The sequence below is a fragment of the Amblyomma mixtum genome, chromosome 10, assembly GCF_055824585.1.
Source record: "Amblyomma mixtum isolate Tamu chromosome 10, ASM5582458v1, whole genome shotgun sequence".
Classification (NCBI taxonomy): Eukaryota; Metazoa; Arthropoda; class Arachnida; order Ixodida; family Ixodidae; genus Amblyomma; species Amblyomma mixtum.
The window spans coordinates 125260100-125279407 of record NC_143021.1 but is presented as its reverse complement, the minus strand read 5'-3'; the positions used below and the strand labels follow the sequence as shown (position 1 = coordinate 125279407).

Here is a 19308-nt window from a genome sequence, read left to right as displayed (position 1 = left end):
AGGCAGGTTTTTGCTATTACCCTTTTAATAAGCTTTGAATGAGCTGACTGGTGGTTTAAAATACCTTTTTTTGAGCGAGGCTAGGCTGAGTGTGGATGACTTTGTAGAAATGCTCCGTTTTATGCGAAGCTTATTACTAGAGGTACACTACAGCCCTTCGCCGTGGTTACGCGCCGTGCACACCACGTGACACATGACGTCACGACAGAGGAAGATGAGGGTCCACCTCGCGCATTCGCTGTGGTTGCACGCCGTGCAGACCACGTGGTACAGTGACGACACACCACGTGACATACCACGTGACACATGACGTCATGACAGATCGCCGTCACGCGCTGGGAGAGGGAGAACGATGCCATCGCCCAGACACCGGAATGTCCTCGAGCGGCATTCCCGCGCATTTCGAACGCGCGTTCACACTCGGTGTAGGTGAAACGCTCGCTCCACCAGGCAGGCGGACGCGGCTTCCGTGGCAATCCAGGCGCCCACCCAACGCGCGTCTCGGGGTTAGTCGGCGTTCCGCTGTAGCCATGCCGTTGTCTTCCCCCACGACGAAGGCTTCTAGTGGTTGTATTAAAATGATCAAGTATTCAACCAAGGAAAGCCATGTATTAACAAGCCTAGCCATCAATATTCTTCGCATCTGACCAGGGTTAACCAAGTTAAGCCTCAGCCATTTTTTACCTTGCTTCGACCATAGCTAATTTTGAGGGAAAGAATTTGTTTCACACTCATGGTGTGTGCATCGGTTCATGCATTACCCCATTGTTATGTGACATCTTTTTATCATATTGTGACAAGCGAATCGCTGCAAGCCCCGACACAGTCCACTCGGCTAAGATTTTTAGATATGTTGACGATTATGCCATTTTCTTGAAAGGGGCATCTATAGAAGGGGCCGTTACAGTAGTGAACCGAATCCTCAAAATCTTCAGTGAGTGTGTCTTTGGGTTGAACTTCACCTATGAGTTGCCATCTCAGGGATGCTTGCAGTTTTTGGAAATATGTATTGTCACTAGTACTAGTGGAATCCAGGTGTGTTGGAGGTACCAGCCTCGCTAAAAAAAAGGTATTTTAAACCACCAGTCAGCTCATTCAAAGCTTATTAAAAGGGGAATAGCAAAAAACTTCCTGCGCGCTGCTCTTGATAAGTCTTGCCCACATTAAATGGAAGATAGCGGGCGACTTTAGCTACAACGTCTTAGTAGTGCTGGTTTTCTTCGAGAGATGGTCACCTCGGTGATAGAAGCCCTTGCCAAGGAAGCTCGATGCCCACCGAAGCACTGCCCAAGTGAAGAACCGCAACGCCGGAGACCCGTGGCTATGCCATACTTCCACCAGATCTCCCATCGCCTCAAAAAAGTGGCCGTGAAATGTGATGTCCCGGTGGTCTTAACGGCACCCAAAAAGCTTTCGGGAATGTGCAATATGGTGCAGGGAAGTGGCAAAAAGAATGAGTGCCGCACTAAGCACGTAGACAGGCTTGTTCCCTGCAAAATTGGGGTGGTGTAGAAAATACCCCTCACATGTGGGAATTGCTACATAATGCAAACTGGAGGTTGCCTGAATGTTAGACTTCAGGAGCATCGCGCAGACGTTGAATCATTGGCGGGGAGCGGGGAACTGGCAAAATACTGTAGCCATTGTCGTAACTGCACGCCCAGGTTCCCCGACACGATTGGCTTGAAAAAATTGACGACCCACCTTAGCAGAGAAATGTTTGAAGCCTACTGCATAAAAAAAGAAAATGACCGTTGCATCAGCTCCACTTCAGTATCCTTATCCAAGAAAGAATTCGACTACCTAGTTGCTAACTTATGCAACGCGCGCCCACGTGCCTGTATAATGTGATGGTGTCGGCTGTTTATCAGGTGTGATTACGAATCATGCATAAATCTAGTTTTCCTGTAATAAACCTTAGTTGAAGTTCCGCGTCTTATCCTGTGCTTTCCTCTATTCGTCCGTTGTTTTGCGCGGTTGCAATATGCACTACATTGATACTCACGAATTTTGAGACTATGGTCTGTGCCCCTGGAAACATAGTGAGGCTCTTTCAGATAGGTTTCTCTATTAATACCGGTTTTATTATGAAATATTGTGTATAAGAGTTTAAGTCATAGTTTTCTTTGGCGAGAGGCAAGTAGTTCCCAGTTGAGCTGATTCTTCACGGCACTTACGCTATCCCGCCTTCGGAACCGTCCTAAGACAAACCTGGCTGCACGGTTTTGAATTCGTTCAATGTGCTCAGTGAGTGTCTTGTTCGAAGGGTCCCAAACCGCACAGGTATACTCCAAAATAAAACTGACGCAACTCAGATAAGCGGTGTTTCTTAAATTGACATTCGAACATCGCAAATTGCGTTGAATAAAATTCAGTGCTATTCTTGCCCTGCGCACCAAGTCATCAATGTGCGCGTTCCAGGAACAATCAGATGCCAGCGTTATGCCTCAATACTTAATTGCTGCCTCTTTACGTATTAGTTCGCTCTTAATCATGTATCGAGAATCAGTTGGTTTTTTCTTTCTATTAAAACAAACATGAATGCACTTTTTGACATTTAAATTTATTTTCCAATTGGAACGCCATGATTCAATTCTTGTTAGGTCGGTTTGTAAGGATGAAATATCGTTGTAAGCAACAATTTTTCTTTACACAATGCAGTTATTGACAGATAACCGCACAAAAGATGAAATTCCATGAGATATGTCGTTTACATAAACCAAGAACAAGAGTAGTCCCAAAACCTAGCCTTGCCGAGCGCCCGATGTGACATTTACGTAGCTTGAACGTTTCCCATTTAAAACAACACATTGTCGCCGCTGAAACAAATAATTCTGTATCCATTTACGTACAGAAGAGTGAATATTTAATAAATGAAGCTTGTTAACAAGGGGTGAGTGTGACACTGTATCGAAAGCCTTGTGAAAACCTAGAAAAGCACAGTCAATTTCTCCCCCCACGTAAACAACTGATGCTAAGTCGTGATAAAACTCGACCAACTGGGTCGTGCAAGACAACCCCTTGCGAAACCCATGCTGTTCGTCAATTAACAATTCGTTTTGAGCTATGTGTCTCATTACCTCTGTATATAGGATATGTTAAGAATCTTACATGTCATTGATGTTAGTGATATGGGTATACAATTACCAACTTTATTTTTGGGACCAACCTTGTGAACCGGAACCATGTGAGCAATTTTCCAGTCATCCGGTAAATTGCCTGTTTCCAACGATTTGTTGTAAATCAATAGAGATAACGTGAAATCGATACCGAGCACTTTTTAAGAATACGTGATGAAATACCATCAGGACCAATAGCTTTACCTTCGTCAACATTTTCTCAGAAGAGTTGAAATATGTGTTAGTTGATACATAGTTAAGAAAAACCAGCCAAAAAGACAGGGACAAAGGAGAGACGAGGCACACACAACGACTGGACTATCAACTGTGCTTTATTGAAAAACAGACAGTCGCCCAGGAAACCTAACAGAGCATGCGCAGCTCAACGGCACCGCAAAACCAGTACAAAAGACCGCGAGCTCGTAAGATAGTCAAGCTGCAGTGTCAACGGGACAAGTAACCTAACTCTTTCTGCATCAACGTGATAGACGGCGTGCTAATACAGTAATCATGGAGATAACTGTCTACGCAAAACAGACCTCAGTGATCACCATTTGTAAGCCAATGGCAATATAGCTTCGCCTTCGGTATCCGTGCCCCTTAAAAAAGTGTCTCCATGCAACAAAGTTTACCCCAAAAACCCGCCAGTGGTGGCAGTACCTGGATTTCTTGTTTTTGCAGCTTTTCTGGGATACAAAAGGTCCGTTTAGAGCAAAAGTGGCATCATTTTTCATTGCAAACTCGTCATACACTGCGCCTAGAAGGGCGGCGAGAAAACTGTCGTTTAAAGTTCCTTTCCTTGTTAGTAAAGACAAGTTTGGACTTCATCCGTCGCAATAGTTCATTCCACAGCCTGCTACAACCACTCGACATTACCATACTAGGTTATTAGCGCCATATTTTGCACAAACAGACTTGCTTAAGTTTTCTTTTTTTCCCTCGCACCGTGACCCAGTGGAACTGTTCGCCCCGATGTAGTTACACCACCATGGACTAGCGTATGTATTTTCTGAACTGTGTATCTTTTTTATGAGTCGGCAACATTTTATTGAGCTGCAGGTTCCTGGATTGTTTCAAGTGCCTTCTATGCCGACTGGTTCCTTGCAAATTTTACATGCCTTTTGTACTGCATTTCGGAGATCCTCGTATATCTTGAGGTTTTATTACTTTTCGAATTGTCTATGTTTTATGTTCCATTTATTCTGTGAATTTCCATGCGAATTGGTCTGTATTTTGTATTTCATTTCATTTTTCTTTACTGTGTGAATTGAGCTTCATGGTTGGACTAACCATGGTCCCCAGTATGTCCGTAAATAAAAATCTAAAAATGCCGTTATTTTATCAATACTGGCCAACTTCCCATCTTTCTTAGTCACCGTACACAAGATATTTATGAGTGGTCGGATTTTCACTCGTTTTTTTTTTCCTCTCATGCCAGTGGCACCTGGGTTACTCGAGTGTCGTGTACACGCCGACACGAAGAGGCTTCGACTCGTTCTTCGTCATCTACAACTACGGGCAGTACTACTTCAGCCCCCTGACGGACTTCGTGAGTTCAGCTGCTGTTTTAGTGCACTGATCTTTCCATTTACTTGAAACTTCTGCTTCACTTCACACTGCATCCTTTGTCTCTTCTCAACTCGGCCCCACCGCGGTGGCAAAGTGGTTACAGCGCTCGGCTGCTGACCCGAAAGACGCGGGTTCGATCCCGGCCACGGCGCCTGAATTTCGATGGAGGCGAAATTCTAGAGGCCCGTGTGCTGTGCGATGTCAGTGCACGTTAAAGAACCCCAGGTGGTCAAAATTTCCGGAGCCCTTCTCTACGGCGTCTCTCATAGCCTGAGTTGTTCGGGATGTTAAACCCCAATAAACCAAACCAAACCAACCTTCTCAACTCGATCACTGTCTTTATTACCACAAATTAAAAATTACTACAAGAATGAAGTATTGCGCTTGAAAATATCGTATTTAAGATTGTGGTGGCTGTTTGGAACTTCTAAAAAAATGTTTCTTCGTTTATTTATTTTCAACTCGTCAAATGCCCCTGGGCAGGGGTTTTACATGAGCGTCGTACATTCGCAATGGCAGACGAGTTCTTCGGTTTGGTTTGGTTTATTGGGGTTTAACCTCTCAAAGGGACTCAGGCTATGAGGGACGCCGTAGTGAAGGGCTCCGGAGATTTCGACCACATGGAGTTCTTTAACGTGCACTGTCATCGCAGAGTACACGGGCCTCTAGAATTTCGCCTCCATCGAAATTCGGATTTCGCGGTCGGGAATGAACCGGCGTCTGTCAGGCCAGCAGCCGAGCGTCGTAACAACTCAGCCACCGCGGCGAGGCAGAAGAGTTTTAAAGAAGCGCTTGAAGTGGTGGCGTTTGCAATGGAGAACAGCAGCAGCAGGAAGGTCAATCCAGGCCGTGGGCTTTGTTACGAAAAATGAGGAAAGAGGCGATGATGAACGGACTGGAGGTGGGTACACGGTCTTCTCATGGCTGAGGCTCAGGGGTGGGGTTGTGCTGGTATAATGGCAGGGTTAAGCGGGGATTCATAATAGAATTTACGGGAGAGGGAGAGGCGAGAGACTTTTCTGTGATATAAAAGTATGAGGAGCTTAGCTTGCGCTTTGAGTTTAGTAGTGCCTGGTGTATATGAATAATCAGAAAAGATAAAACGCGCAGCACGGTTTCGAACGGATTCTAGTAAGTTGATATGGTTATTTTGGTGTGGGTCCTATATAGCGCATGCGTACACCAGTTCAGGTCAAACGAAGGGGCAGTATGTTAGTAATTTTACAGAAGGAAGGGCTACTCGAAGGTTGCGGCGTGAATAGCCGAGAACACGGTTAGCTGCTTCATTTGCCGGCAGATAGGTTCGGCAGATAGGTTAATTCCTAAGTATCTGTAAGAAGTTACGGAGCTGAGGTCAGAGCCAGAAAGTGCGGATTTCCGGATTAGTTAGGACTTTCTGCGATGAAAAGCAAGACGATATTATTAGTTTTGGTTTGATTTGGTTTGGTTTGGCTTATGGGGGGTTTGCGTCCCAAAGCGACTAAGGCTATGAGAGAAGCCGTAGTGGTGGGCTCCGGAAATTTCGACCACCTGGGGTTCTTTAACGTGCACTGACATCGAACAGTACACGGGCCTCTAGAATTTCTCCTCAAAAGAAATTCCAGCCGCCGCGGCCGGGATCGAACCCGCGTCTTTTGAGTCAACAGCCAAGCACCATAACCACTGAGCCACCGCGGCGGCATTATTGGTTTTGCAATGTCGCTAGCGTGAAACGTTTTTTGGGGGCTTATGTGAGTTATAGGAAGAAGTCGATTTCCTGGCGTCCAGGTCAATACTGAACGGAAAGCAGTCTTAAGGACATTCGGAATATCTTATTTTGATACAGGATTGTCATGGTTGTCAAAAAAAGAACAACATCTTAGGGGTGTGTGGATAGTAGTCTTCCACAACTGCCTGGAGTTACTGCGCAACCTATGTAAAGTCGATGCGAAAAATAATCGTTTAACTTTCTTTTTGCAAGAGCTTCGAGATTCCTTTCTGTGGCTGTGCTGCTGCATTTTCCTTACGCACCCGGAACTCTCATCTTTTATTGTTGCTAAATGCTTTAAAATCACGGTGAACCACGTTGATTGGAATTGTTCTGTAGCGGTGATGTTGGTAATGTAATTTTGTAAAAGGCTCCGCATCTTGAGTTTAAACAAACTTCATTTCTTTGTGGCGTCTTGTGAAAAGGCAAATAGTAACGTACCAGAAATTAGCTAGTTCTTCATTGTTAGCGTTGTAGCGGCTTTTGTCATAGATACCTATTTTATTTTTCGTCTTATTGAAGGTGTAAGTGAAAATGGAGTGAAGCATGACTGGCTGGTTCGTTAGCGATCCAAGGTGATCGGTGTGTGACGTGAGCAACAAGTGAAGGATACTAAACGAATTATGAGTCTCTCTAGGTGGTTAAGAAATAAGTTGTGATGCTAACAATAGGCATGAAATTACAAAGTAGCTATCGGTTTTGTGTTTAGACAATATATTTTTTATTTACGAAATACGGCAGGCCTAAACTCTAGCGGGATGGGTATGCATGAAATGTGGAAAGAGGCCAGGTTCACAGCAAACACAGATAGAAGAAAAACAAAAATCGTTCCACACGATGTGGAATATTGTAGGAGTAGAATTTATACAGCAGGAAAAGACAATGGTGCACCTTGTGACATTGAAGAAAAAGTGCGACGTCCACAATTAGAGACATGAAAGTCTGCACCACATCAAAAAAATTTCTGGAATTAAGCCCAGACAATAATATACCGGCGCGAGATACATGTAAAAAAGATTTCAAAGGAAAGCATGTTTTGGCCGTTCATACCTGGAGTTTAAAGTATGTGTCTCAATCATATTCAAAGGTAGATGACAGTTATAGTGTAAGTTGTTCCAGGCAGTTACAGCTCGAGTAAAAAGGGAATGTTGGAATGCCTTGGTCCTTGGAAAGTAGGTCGTTAAAAGAAGCGAATGAGTATGTCGTGTCTGATCTGCGTGTTTAATATTGGTTGCGGTCTAGAGCTAGTTTATGGTTTAGTACTTGGTACAGAAACTTTAGGCGGAAGACTTCCGTCTGGAATGGAGGGCATGAATTTGGTTGCATGTCATTGCAGCAAGTACGGAAAATTTGCGACCGCATACAGAATATCTGAAGGGAACAGCTCGACGCTTGATTCTTTCTAATGTGTGAGTATCGTTCTTAGTGAAGGAGTCCAAGATGATACATGCATATTCTAGTTGAGGACGTTATCAGAGAAGTATATGCTAGGCATTTAACTTGAGATGTGGCGTGTTTAAGCTTATTGCGTTGTAAACAGAATTTTCGGAGGGCTGATGAGGAAATATTGTTTATATGTGTATTCTAGTAAAGGTCACTTGTTATCGTCGCTCCCAAGCATTTGAATTCATTAAGCTCAGTAAGGTGACAGCCCTGGATGACGTGTGTGAACTGAAGATGACGTTTTTCTCCCGATACGCGTAGAAAGGCTTATTTCTGAGAAGTTTAATTTCATGCCCCATTTATTCGTCCAGTCGCCTATGGAATTTAAGGCTGAGTTGAGTGCAGTTTCATCAGTTTCGGAGCTTTTCTTGAGAATACCACAATTATTTGCTAAGAAACCGATTTTTTATCGCAATAACTTCTACGATGTTAGAAAAAATACCAAAACAAAAGCGGCCCCAAGACGCAATTCCGTGCGGTACTCCTAAGATGAATGGGACAGTTTGAGACCGTTAGTGCTAACATCCTGTGTGGGACCGGCTAATTAAGCGGAAACTTAGTCTATGAGAAATTGAGCAAGACGAGGTGGTTTTAATTTCAGAAAGAATTTGTCACGATGGACACAGTCGAAAGCTTTACTGAAGTCTGGAAATATTACATCAACCAGACCTGCTTTCTCAAGAATAGAAAGGAAATGGACAACCGTTGAAATCTCAGCGGCAGTAGAAAATCAGTTTCTAAATCCATGATGACAATACGATAATATGTTACATTTATCCAAGAAATCAGAGAAGGACGTCGCAACTATATGCTTGAGCATTTCGCAAGAAGATAACATAGAAATAGGGTGGTAGTTGTGGACAGAAAGCGTGTCACCTTTTTAAAGGTTGGTTAAAATCTCGCATACTTCCAGACCTGTGGAAGAGTAGCGGCCCACAGCGACGTGTTTAAAAGGAATGCGAGAAATTTCGCTAGTGCATCAGCGTGACGTCGCGGGAAAGCATTCGGTATTCCATCTGGGCCGTGTGAAGATTTGGCTAACTAGGTAACCATGTCGGCTAGGTGGTGTATATCAGACATAACTTCACCAGCGAAAGTGCGAGACACGAGCGTTGTCCTATGTTCTTCTCCTGTTGTCTCGTACTTTCACTGGTAAAGTTAGGTCTGAAAATTTAACGCTTTTTTTCGTCATTTATTTTTTCGTCGTCATTTCGTCATTTAACAACTCCTTCGTTTTTAATGGCGAAATCATCTCACAAATTAGGGAAGTTTTCGACATCACGATGAATAGTCGAAGGAGAGAAAACTGTAAAAGTGAAACTTAATGTGGTGCGCAATTTGTGACCAGTCAGTCCATAATATTCCGTGAAGCTTAAAATCCCCCAGTAGTACGATAGGAGCGTGAGGATGTGAACCGATAATTAATTAAGAGCTTCATAAAAGTGCATACAAGAGTTGGCTCACTGTCTGGCGGGCGGTAACAAGCTTCGAAAAAAGTGGAGGTGAAAATGCGTTGCATGATACGAACAGTTTTTGTAACGATGATGGGATGTTGATAACTGCACACTGCAGCTGCTGGCATAAAGCTATTAGTACTCCGCCACCACGCTTATTTATGCGGTCGTGACAAAATGTGCCGATGTTGGGGATGACTAGATGACAAGATGTTTTAAATCTACTCGTCCGAAGTTTTGTTTTACTTCCTTCGAAGCAAAAGGTGTGATAAAAAATTGTCATTTGAATCTTCAGAACACGACACCAGTATACATCTCCAGATCAAAATAGTTTTCTTTGCCATTCGTCTTCTCATTTCGTATACATCGGCGTGCAGCTGTGTCACTGAAGTACGACCTGAAAGAACTTAGACTGTGAAGAAATGTTCGTCAAAGTGAAAGGTTGCACCACTTACATGAGCACAGCAGGCTATTTTGAAGGATTGTAGCAAATACTAGATTCGAATTGTTTCTAGATGCATCTTTTCACATAAGAGTTACGTCGAGGCAAAATTTATTCTCTGCTGTGTCACGTGCCAGACACCGGCAAAGCTGACCCCTTCGTCACGGCACTAATGAAAAACCGACACACAGTTGCTTTGGAAAGCAAACCGCTTAACTTCGCATAAACATTTGCGCAACGGTAGAGGCAAGAGGACAGTATCAAATCAGCAATACTCATCACTCAGCCACTTTTTAAACGGCAGCTAAATCGCTTACAATTTTTGTTTAAGACGAGATTTCTCTAATTCGGAGCACGAAACCCAAAAACAGTTTGAATTAAAACAAAAAAACACGGCCTTCAAGTGTAGAGCTACGCGTGCATCCTGCATCAAATTGACACGCGTTACGTTCCCCACCCACCGTTAGTGAAAATAGTTCCGGGGAGGAGGAGAAGGGGGCGGTCCAAGAACTAAGTCACGCGAATACACACACGATGGTGAATGCGTACGGAAGCCGTTAGGAACTTTGAGAGCAGACCGGCGGCAGGGGGATAGAGTGTCCTCGCCTCATACGTAAGGCTGCGTTGCTCTGAAGGCTGTACGAACTTATGTTTAAACGCTCTTTTATTGCGACATTGGGCATTGCAAGGTATTTCACCTTCCCAGCGCCCTTAGCGCCACGTCTGGCACTAGGTGCAAGACAGATACGGCTGACGCACGCCATGACTTAACCTCGTGAAGCGCATCCACTCTCTGGAGCGCAAGGGCATGTGTTTCACCTGCGTGTGTTTCATCTGGAGTGCCACAAGGTTCTGTGTCCGCACCATTGCTCCTTCTCATATTCATCAGTTTACCTGTCGGCCCCAGATCCATTCTCAGACTATATGTTGACTACGGCAGTTTGTATTCCCCTGTCGAGTGCTTTGATGGTCTGTGTTTGCCACAAACTGACCTTGACAAGGTTTCTGACTGGTACTTGAAGAGGGGCATGACATTGAATGGATCCGTGTGTTTGCCTGTACAGCTTGCTAAAAAAGAAAAAAATCGTGCCTATTAAGGAATGACACAATCCAAGCAATAGAAAATGCAAACTTTCTAGGGGTTATAATCGCAACAAACATAGACTGAACAGCCCACATTGACGTGATAACTGGCAAGGCGTGTCATTTTTTGTATTTTAGAAAGGAATTTTAAAACTGCTTTCCAAGTACTAAGGGAAGCTATGCATTTGACAAATGTCAGGCCAGTGTTGGACTGTGCTTGAGCAGCGTGGAACATTTTCACCGGTACTCTCATATACAGGTTGGAAAAGGTAATGAAACGCACCGCGAGGTTTGTGACTGGTAATTATAATTTTCGTGTGGAAAGCTGGTAATATCGTGACCGCATTGGGTAGAAGAGTTTGCCCATCCAGAGAAAAATCTGCAGACTGATGTTCTCATATGGTATGTACTATGATTGTACCGGTAATAATAAAAGCGCTTATCTAAAGCGCCCACAATACATATCGGAGAGAGTATACAACAGAAAATTGTCTACAGCTATCAATGCCGTATTACTGTATTCATTTTTCCTAGCACAACTCCTGACTGGAATAATATTTCGAATGATGTGGTGTGCGCACGAAATTTAAAGTATATTTATTGAAATTATAACTTAGTGCGCTTATATTATGTTACCGTGAATACTAACTAGTTGAGAATTCATATTCTTGTTTTCTTATGTTGTGTTGCCTAGCTGATATGTTGCCCATATCCTCTTTGCGGGTTATATCTGAAGTCGTCAATTCCCCTACAATAATGCCTCATGGGTGCTGTAGGCACTTGCAATAAAATAAACAAAAATACTTTCGTCCTCCACCTTAATTGCTTCTAAAGACAGGATTTTCCGATTGTCACCTGCTTCACGGTTTTCCCTTCTCGCCGTCTAAGTTCTTTTTCTGGTTTTGAGGAATTCGAACGTGCATAATGTCGGCGCCTGTCCTTTACACCTTGCGCGGCAATGGCGACAGCGCCGCGGAAGAGCGCGTTGCGGTTGGCGACAGCAGCAGCAATAGCTTGGGCGCCCGCGTAGATGGGACCAATAAGAACAAATCAAATCAAATCAATTCAAAATCATTGTTGCTGGAGGACACAGTCAAAAGCCAGTAATTAGCATGACAGGGACTGTACCCATTGTACATAGCAAACAGTAGCACGCACAATTCGACACATTACTATAAAAATAACTCATGCAAAATAATCCATGCCAAAGCTCTGCCTGTATTGTATGTCGGTAAGGAATTGTTCGGCTCTCTGCTCAATCCTTTCCAAACAGATATGTTTGTTAATTTCACCGCATACATTTTCTCTTGCCGCTGTAGTGTCTCCACACGTTATTCTCAATAAAACCTAAATGTATAAACCTACAATTATGAACTCCAGCACTCGTTAAACCCGTAACGAGTGCTTAAGTTACACACAGTACCTACTGGTTTCAAGGGCAAAGCCAGCTGCACTGCACAAAGGCGTCATCAGCACAGCGCAGCGTATCATGCACGTTGGTCTTGGTTTGTCACCTTAGCTGGTTGATAATTTGGTTTGCCTCCATCCTGTTCATACACATCATCAATGTGGCAGTCATTATGTCGCAAAATCGCAAGATCGGTACATGTACTAATGTCCCTGTTTTCTGTTTCGGCTTTCTTCATGACCATCGTGGCGCCTAACCTCTCTGAAATCTTTGTTTGGTGCACGCACACTGAGAGAAACGGGTCTGTCTCGTATCCCCTCATATAACCACAATGCTCAGTTTAAATGTCCTATTTATATCGAGCATTGGAGAAAGATCTGTGTCGATGAACAAAGCTGGTGGATGGGTATGCGCTGTGACATCATTGTTTCTGCAGCAGTTCTTCACAAGAAATGAGAGTTCACGATGCCTACATTAATAGCACAATTTTTATGTTCTTTGAATTCTGTATGTTAAGATTCAGAATGCCATCATTGTTGACGATTCGGTATCACATCGGACAGTGGCGATATGGCTCACATTTAATATATTATTAACGATGTCAACCGCATGCTCCGCTTCATTTGTAGCAACTTTTCCCTTGCCCCTATACCTGTGAAACTACTGCTCTACGAAACACTCCTCCGTTCAGAAATTGAGTACAATGCTCCAGTATGGGACCCATACTCTAACTCTCTCACTGTGTAGCTTGAATCCATCCAAAATCGCTCTGAAAGCTTCCAAATGTCCAATTACTCCCACCATGTCAGTGTTTCAGAAATGAAAAAAACGCTTAATCTTCCAGATCTTGCCATACGGCGCCGCATTTCGCGCCTCTGCACATTTCATGAAATATATAACAGCAACAAAAACCTAAAGCAGTCCTTTTTTACTCCTCCGGTGCACATATCGTCCCGCAGATATCATCACCTAAAGGTGTACATTCCACAGTGCAGGACTGTCCAATATCTTAATTCCTTCGTCCCCAAAACTGCGTCGGACTGGAATCACGTGCCCTCCACTGTCGTCGCCATCAATGATTCTGATAAATTCAAAGATACTGTTAATTCTTATGAATTGTAAGTGTTTATTTATTTCTTATTTTTTATTTTTTTTTCTACTCCTCTCTATAACGCCTGACCGGATTGAGAGTTATAAAATGAAATGAAATGAAATTAAAGTAGCACAAATCGTTAGATAGAAAAGCCGTGCATGGAAACGTCGTTACTTGCCCTAAGAGTTCTGTCAGATTTTTTATTATTATTATTTTTTTGTTTGGTACCTGCATCGCCTTTCAGCATAACAGCAGGGGGGCAATTTCACATTCAAAAAACAAAAAATCATGCACTTAACGCGTGAAAAAAGGCATTAGGTAGGACATTAGCAATATATGGTGTAACACCTGGCAGATGACGTTAAACAATAAAAAATCCGTTTGCATGACAGTCACCAGGAAAAAACAGCCATATAACTATGACTACAGTATCAATGATTCAACGCTTTCAAGGGTCTCTGAACATAAATACCTAGGGTTAACTTTAACTTCTGACCTAAGATGGGACGCGCATATCGCCAATGTTACATCTGCTGCCTTGCGAAAGCTGTTCTTCCTTAGAAGATGCTTACGTTTGGCCCCTCAAAATACCAAGCTTTTTGCCTACACTACCCTCGTAAGGCCAATCTTGGAATACGCAAGCACTGTTTGGTTCCCGCATTCTATCACTAACATCACTCGGCTTGAGAGAGTGCAACGAAAAGCTTTAAGGTTCATTCATAACAAATACAAACCCTCTGACTCCCCTACCGATCTTGCAGCATCATCTGGCCTTCCATCACTATTATCTAGGGCAAAAGAATCCCGCTTGAAGTTTTTATATCAATTATTACACAACACCTACAGTATAGACGTGTCTAAATATGCATCCTTCTCACAGTCACGGCAATCCCGGCACAAGCATGCGCACATGCTGACTGAATACTCATGCCGAACGAACACACTCAAGCATTCTTTCTTTCCTTTAGCTATCAGCGAATGGAATCAGCTCGATCCATCGATTACCATGTCGGACTCACTATCTTCCTTCACCCCAAGATTAGTAGAATGTAACAAGAATCAGTAAAATATCAATAGTCCTACATTTTGCTAGATACTGCCGAACAGCTACTTATTGATATTTCTTGACATGTTATCTTTAAGCATGATTGCAAGCCTATTGCCACCCGTTACCTTCTTTTTCGCTTTCTTCTAGTTTATATTGTAAAATACTTCAAATACTAGCATGCTTGCTGGAATGAACGACTCCTGCTGTACTTGATTTCTTTTTGTTTCAGTTCTGAATTTTCAAGTTATTGTTTGCTAACCTGCCTACTAGCAGTTATATAACACTTATGTAAGAGTTCTCATTTTTGTTGATCTGCTTGTAATTTATCTGTATTGTACTCTATATAGTACTGATGCCCACCTGCTACGGTCTCTTACTGAGACTGGCAGTATTGTAAATAAATAAATAAATAAATAAATATGTGGCGGCAAAGCACTCCATTCGCGATCTGTTCGCAGAAAAAACGAATAACGGAGTATGTCACCTTTAAAAGGAAATTCATGAAGCTTTAAATTGTGGTCCCTTCGCTTGGAGACATAGAAAGGCGGCTTCAAATATTTTGATCCGTCTATGCCAGTCTTGGAATAGAAAATGTTATGCAAAAATTTTAATCTAAGATTTCTTCGAGTTTTAAGTTCTGGCCACTGAAGATTCATTTTGCTTTCCCAGATACTGAGTGTCCTGGAATAGTTTCCAAGTGCAAAGCGGACTGCCCTATTTTGAATTTTTTCCAATTTGTCAATAAGTTCTTGTGTGTGCGGGTCCCAGCACACTGATGCATATTCGAGTACTGTGCGGACGCGAGTAAAATATAGTTGTTCTTTGAGATGCTGTGGAAGGTGGCTGAAATTTCTTCTCAACAAACCTATAAGCATCTAAGCATCTTCACTCTCAGTTCTCAATCGACGATGAAAATTTTCATGTTTTTGTGAGTTTATTTTGAACCTCTCTGAATTGTATTTGTTGACACTGTCATTGAAATGCTACTTCAGTTGAATACTAAACTTTCTCTAGAACAGGCCCGCCTTCCAAATGCATCACGAGGGAAAATGTGCTGAGTCACAGTGTAGCTTTGTCTGAAAATCTTTTGCGTTTCTTTGCCGTATTGTTTTTTGCCGTCTGGCGGGTTGGAACAAAAATCATTCTTATTTTAAGAATGGTAACTGTCTCTGTGTGAAAAACTGCAGTCTAATCACTAAAACTGCATCCTATTCTAGGCTAATCGAACCAAATACTCTCAAAATACTGAAATTTAAAGATGAACAGAACCCTGTTCAGACCAGCTGCACGAAATAATTCTCTACGCTCCTCAATTCGTAACAGCCATTCAGAAGTTTAGGGCACCTTCTGACAAATCCGAACAAATTGATTTATTTTCCAGATTTCACCAAAACCTTTCACAAGGTGGAAAAAACAGCGCAAACTTAGACAGAAAACACAGAAAAGAGGGGAGACACTACTTCAGCGCTTGTAGTGTCTCCCCTCTTTTCTGTGTTTTCTGTCTAAGTTTGCGCTGTTTTTTCCACCATGAATTCACACCAACAAGCCCAAATGTCTTCTTTGCTACAGTTACTTTCACAAGGTGCCGCATAGCAAGCTTCTTTTGAAATTAGAGCAGATAAGTGTTCCTCCCTTTCTCTTTGGCTGGACAGCAGCTTATCTACAACTCAGGACGCTGTTTGTGGAGATACGTGGTTCTTGCTCCTCCCTACTCCCTCTAACTTCTGCGGTCACTCAGAAAAGCATGCTTGGTTACTCGGTTTTCTGCGACTAACCTTTTTATTCCGGCTGTGAAAACTTTTCTGTTTGCTCGTGATTACATGAATTATTGCTTTTATGCCTTCCGTTTCCGACCAGTAAAATCGAGACGATGCTCGGCTCAGTGTTCTGAGATGTAGTGATACTATTTCTTGTTAAATATATATCCCCCCCCCCCAAAAAAAAAATACCTGTGTTCCTGCGTAGGACCAGAAAGAAGAATCCGTTTCACTCATCTACTTTAATAACGGAGTTTTAGCCAAAATAGTTAAAAAGTACAAAACGCGTGATGCACTGAGATGCGTGCCTCCTTAAGTTGTCCGTTATTCGCGCGCATGCAGAATAGCAGTTGCGGCGTCGACATGTGGGAGAACGAGGCCCTTGCAGCAGATACTGACGGAGTGTACAGAACCCAGCTGTTCACCGACAGGGCGGTCGACATCATCCGTCATCACGACACGGAAAAGGTGCGCTACTTTGAGCCTTGTTTGGAAAAAAAAATAATGTGTTTTACAGCTAATTTGCACTTGCAGTAGCAAGATATTCGTCACAATACAAAAAATGCGCGCTACTTTGAGCTTCTTTTGAAAAAATCAAGTTTTTTTTTTTGCCTCTAATATGCACTTTCAGTAGCAAGATATGTCTAAGCGCTGCTCTCTGAGTGCCTATCCGTAGTATCTGAGTGCCTAGATATTAGAGCCTTTCTTTGCTCTGTCCATGGGCCACGTTTCAGGAATTTGAAAGTCTTAAAGGTGACAAAAACTTGTGGCGAAAGATAAATAAGCTCCTCTTCAAAAGGCTAAAAAAAGTAATGTAATGTTCTGATAATCCCAGAGCTAGAACTATGGGAAACACTGCTAAGCCCGCCAGTAACAGACCAGTATGTCTTGCACAGGTTACTCTTGAATAAGGCGATACTATTCCTCTGAAACAACCGTAGCCTATGAAAAACATCTTCCACATGCTCCGTTTCGTTCATTTCCACTCGAATATGTGGCAGCGCCAGGGAGTGACATTCAATAGTTTCGGCGTTATCAATACACCCTTGTGCATTTGCAAGAAAGGAAAGCGTTCATGCTGATTTTCCGCAACGTTGGATTAGCAAAATATTCATGGAAAGTATAGAGGTATTGAAAGAAACATAAACAGGGTTGTTTTGCCGGTACAAATTGTCAAACAGAACAGTAGCCTAAATAAGTCCGCAACTATTCAGAAGAGGGCTGAGTCGGGCTGATTGGTTCATGTTGAATGGTACGGCAAAACACCGCTGACGGACGGGACGGAAGAAGATGAGACAAACACAACACAGACAAACAGCGCATGTGTTTGTCTCATCTTCTTCCGTCCCGTCCGTCAGCGCTGTTTTGCCGTACCATTAAACTATTCAGAACTTCACAAAAATGATGCGCAGAAAAACATTGACAGCAGCCGTAATTCGGGTTTTTTGCTGAAGCGCGCTTTTGCTTGTGTGCTAGCATAGACGGCAAAACCTGACTGCCTCGGGAAAAACAGCTCAATTTGAGTGATCAGCAGTATCATGTTGTTGAAAATGCTTCCTAATGCTGTGGTTCCGCTTGTGCTCATGCTGAAATTTAGAGGATTGCAGTTCTCACACTCCACTCCGCGCAGCGACGAACGGAATACCGTTCCACGAACGGTATTCCGTTCGTGGCATGACCCATTGTTTCCACCTCCTAGTCTTGCACTTTATGCCGCAGCCCTTGTTCTTGTACTTGGCACCCACTGCTGCCCACGGACAATCCAAGAATTTGACAACTGACGCTCCTCGAAGAAACCTGGCAAAATTTCCCTACATCGGCGACCGGAACAGGACGCTGCTAGCTGGTGAGAAATTCTTGCTGCATGGTACAGAGAGAGTGCCCAGTGAGCCGGATTTGTGAATGTCATTACGCGCGTCTTATTAGCGGCGCCCGCAACACTAGTGATGTCATACAGTGGGCCATACGAATACGATGCTCCTGGAACTAAACGGTCGCTTTTGGTTTGCCGTCCTCGACGATCTAGGAAACATTTATAGGTGAGTTCACAACACGGGGAATTGCATTTGTCGCTAGTGGCGTGGTAAGTGTCCGTCTCCATACTTCAACTGAGCCTGCCATTTTTTCGTCACCGATCATCTGAGTTGCGATACTTTACTGAGAAACAACACCATTCATAAAGTATCGCGTTTGTGTGGCGTTTGGTTATCCGGCCCCCGTTCAGCGCTGCCAAGCCTTACGCGTTCATTAAGCTTTATTTTTTTTTTAACTTCTGCACTAGACGGAGCCCGTACTGACGGGCGCAGGGGATGGCGATGCGCCCCATTGTTCTGTCACCCAAGTGGCGTAGTCGCCAGCGCCAGAGTAACGGGATGCATTTAGTAAGCTCTGCTTGAGTTCCAGGCTAGTGGTAAATGAAAACAATTGGCCGCAAGTGGTTTCACTAGACCTACAACAGCGGTTACGGAAGCTGCAGAGAATACGTTATCTTATTTGATGTGTTCTACGAACAGAAACGGATAAAAGAGAGGGCAGATGCCATTCGCCGCAAATACCATGAGCTGAGTGGAAAAGATGCGATTTCTAGTAGGCATTCTCCGAAGAAAGCAATCCATAGAGAACACTTCACTCACCGAGGCGGTGAAAGTTTATTTCACGCTTATATGGGAACTGTGGCGGCGGAGGACGCCATTGCCTGCGTTTTGCCGCCGTAATCAGTGATCATGAAGACGCCGTCACTGACCTGTCAATCACCCTCCCCCCCACCTGTGCCTGGACATAGGCGATGGATAGCAGCAGAAGGGATCGCGATAAATGAAGGCTGTCCAAAAGCAAATCTTGTAAAAAAGGGAATTCTCCACGTTTTCTGCATGCGAGGAAGTCGCGATTGCTATCACGCAGAAAAAAGACTCCTCAGCCACAGCACTGCTAGAAACGGGCGAAGGTTTTTTTGTTGAACGCGTGCTCAATGAAACCTCTGAATCCGACATTCAAGAAGCAATCACAACGTGCACAATCTACCACACCACAGCCAGCAAGAACTCTGCAGCTGTGGAAGCGCGAGCCAGCTGCACTGTAGACGATTCGCTGTGTTCCACTTCGTAGGATGCTCAGCTTCAGACAGCTGCGTTCAATTACCACACAG

General features: G+C 43.5%; 1 pseudogene; it reads left to right on the top strand.

Annotated features, from left to right (window-relative positions):
* Positions 1-19308, top strand: part of LOC149326869 (arylsulfatase B-like) — a 109885-nt pseudogene that overhangs the window by 70293 nt on the left and 20284 nt on the right.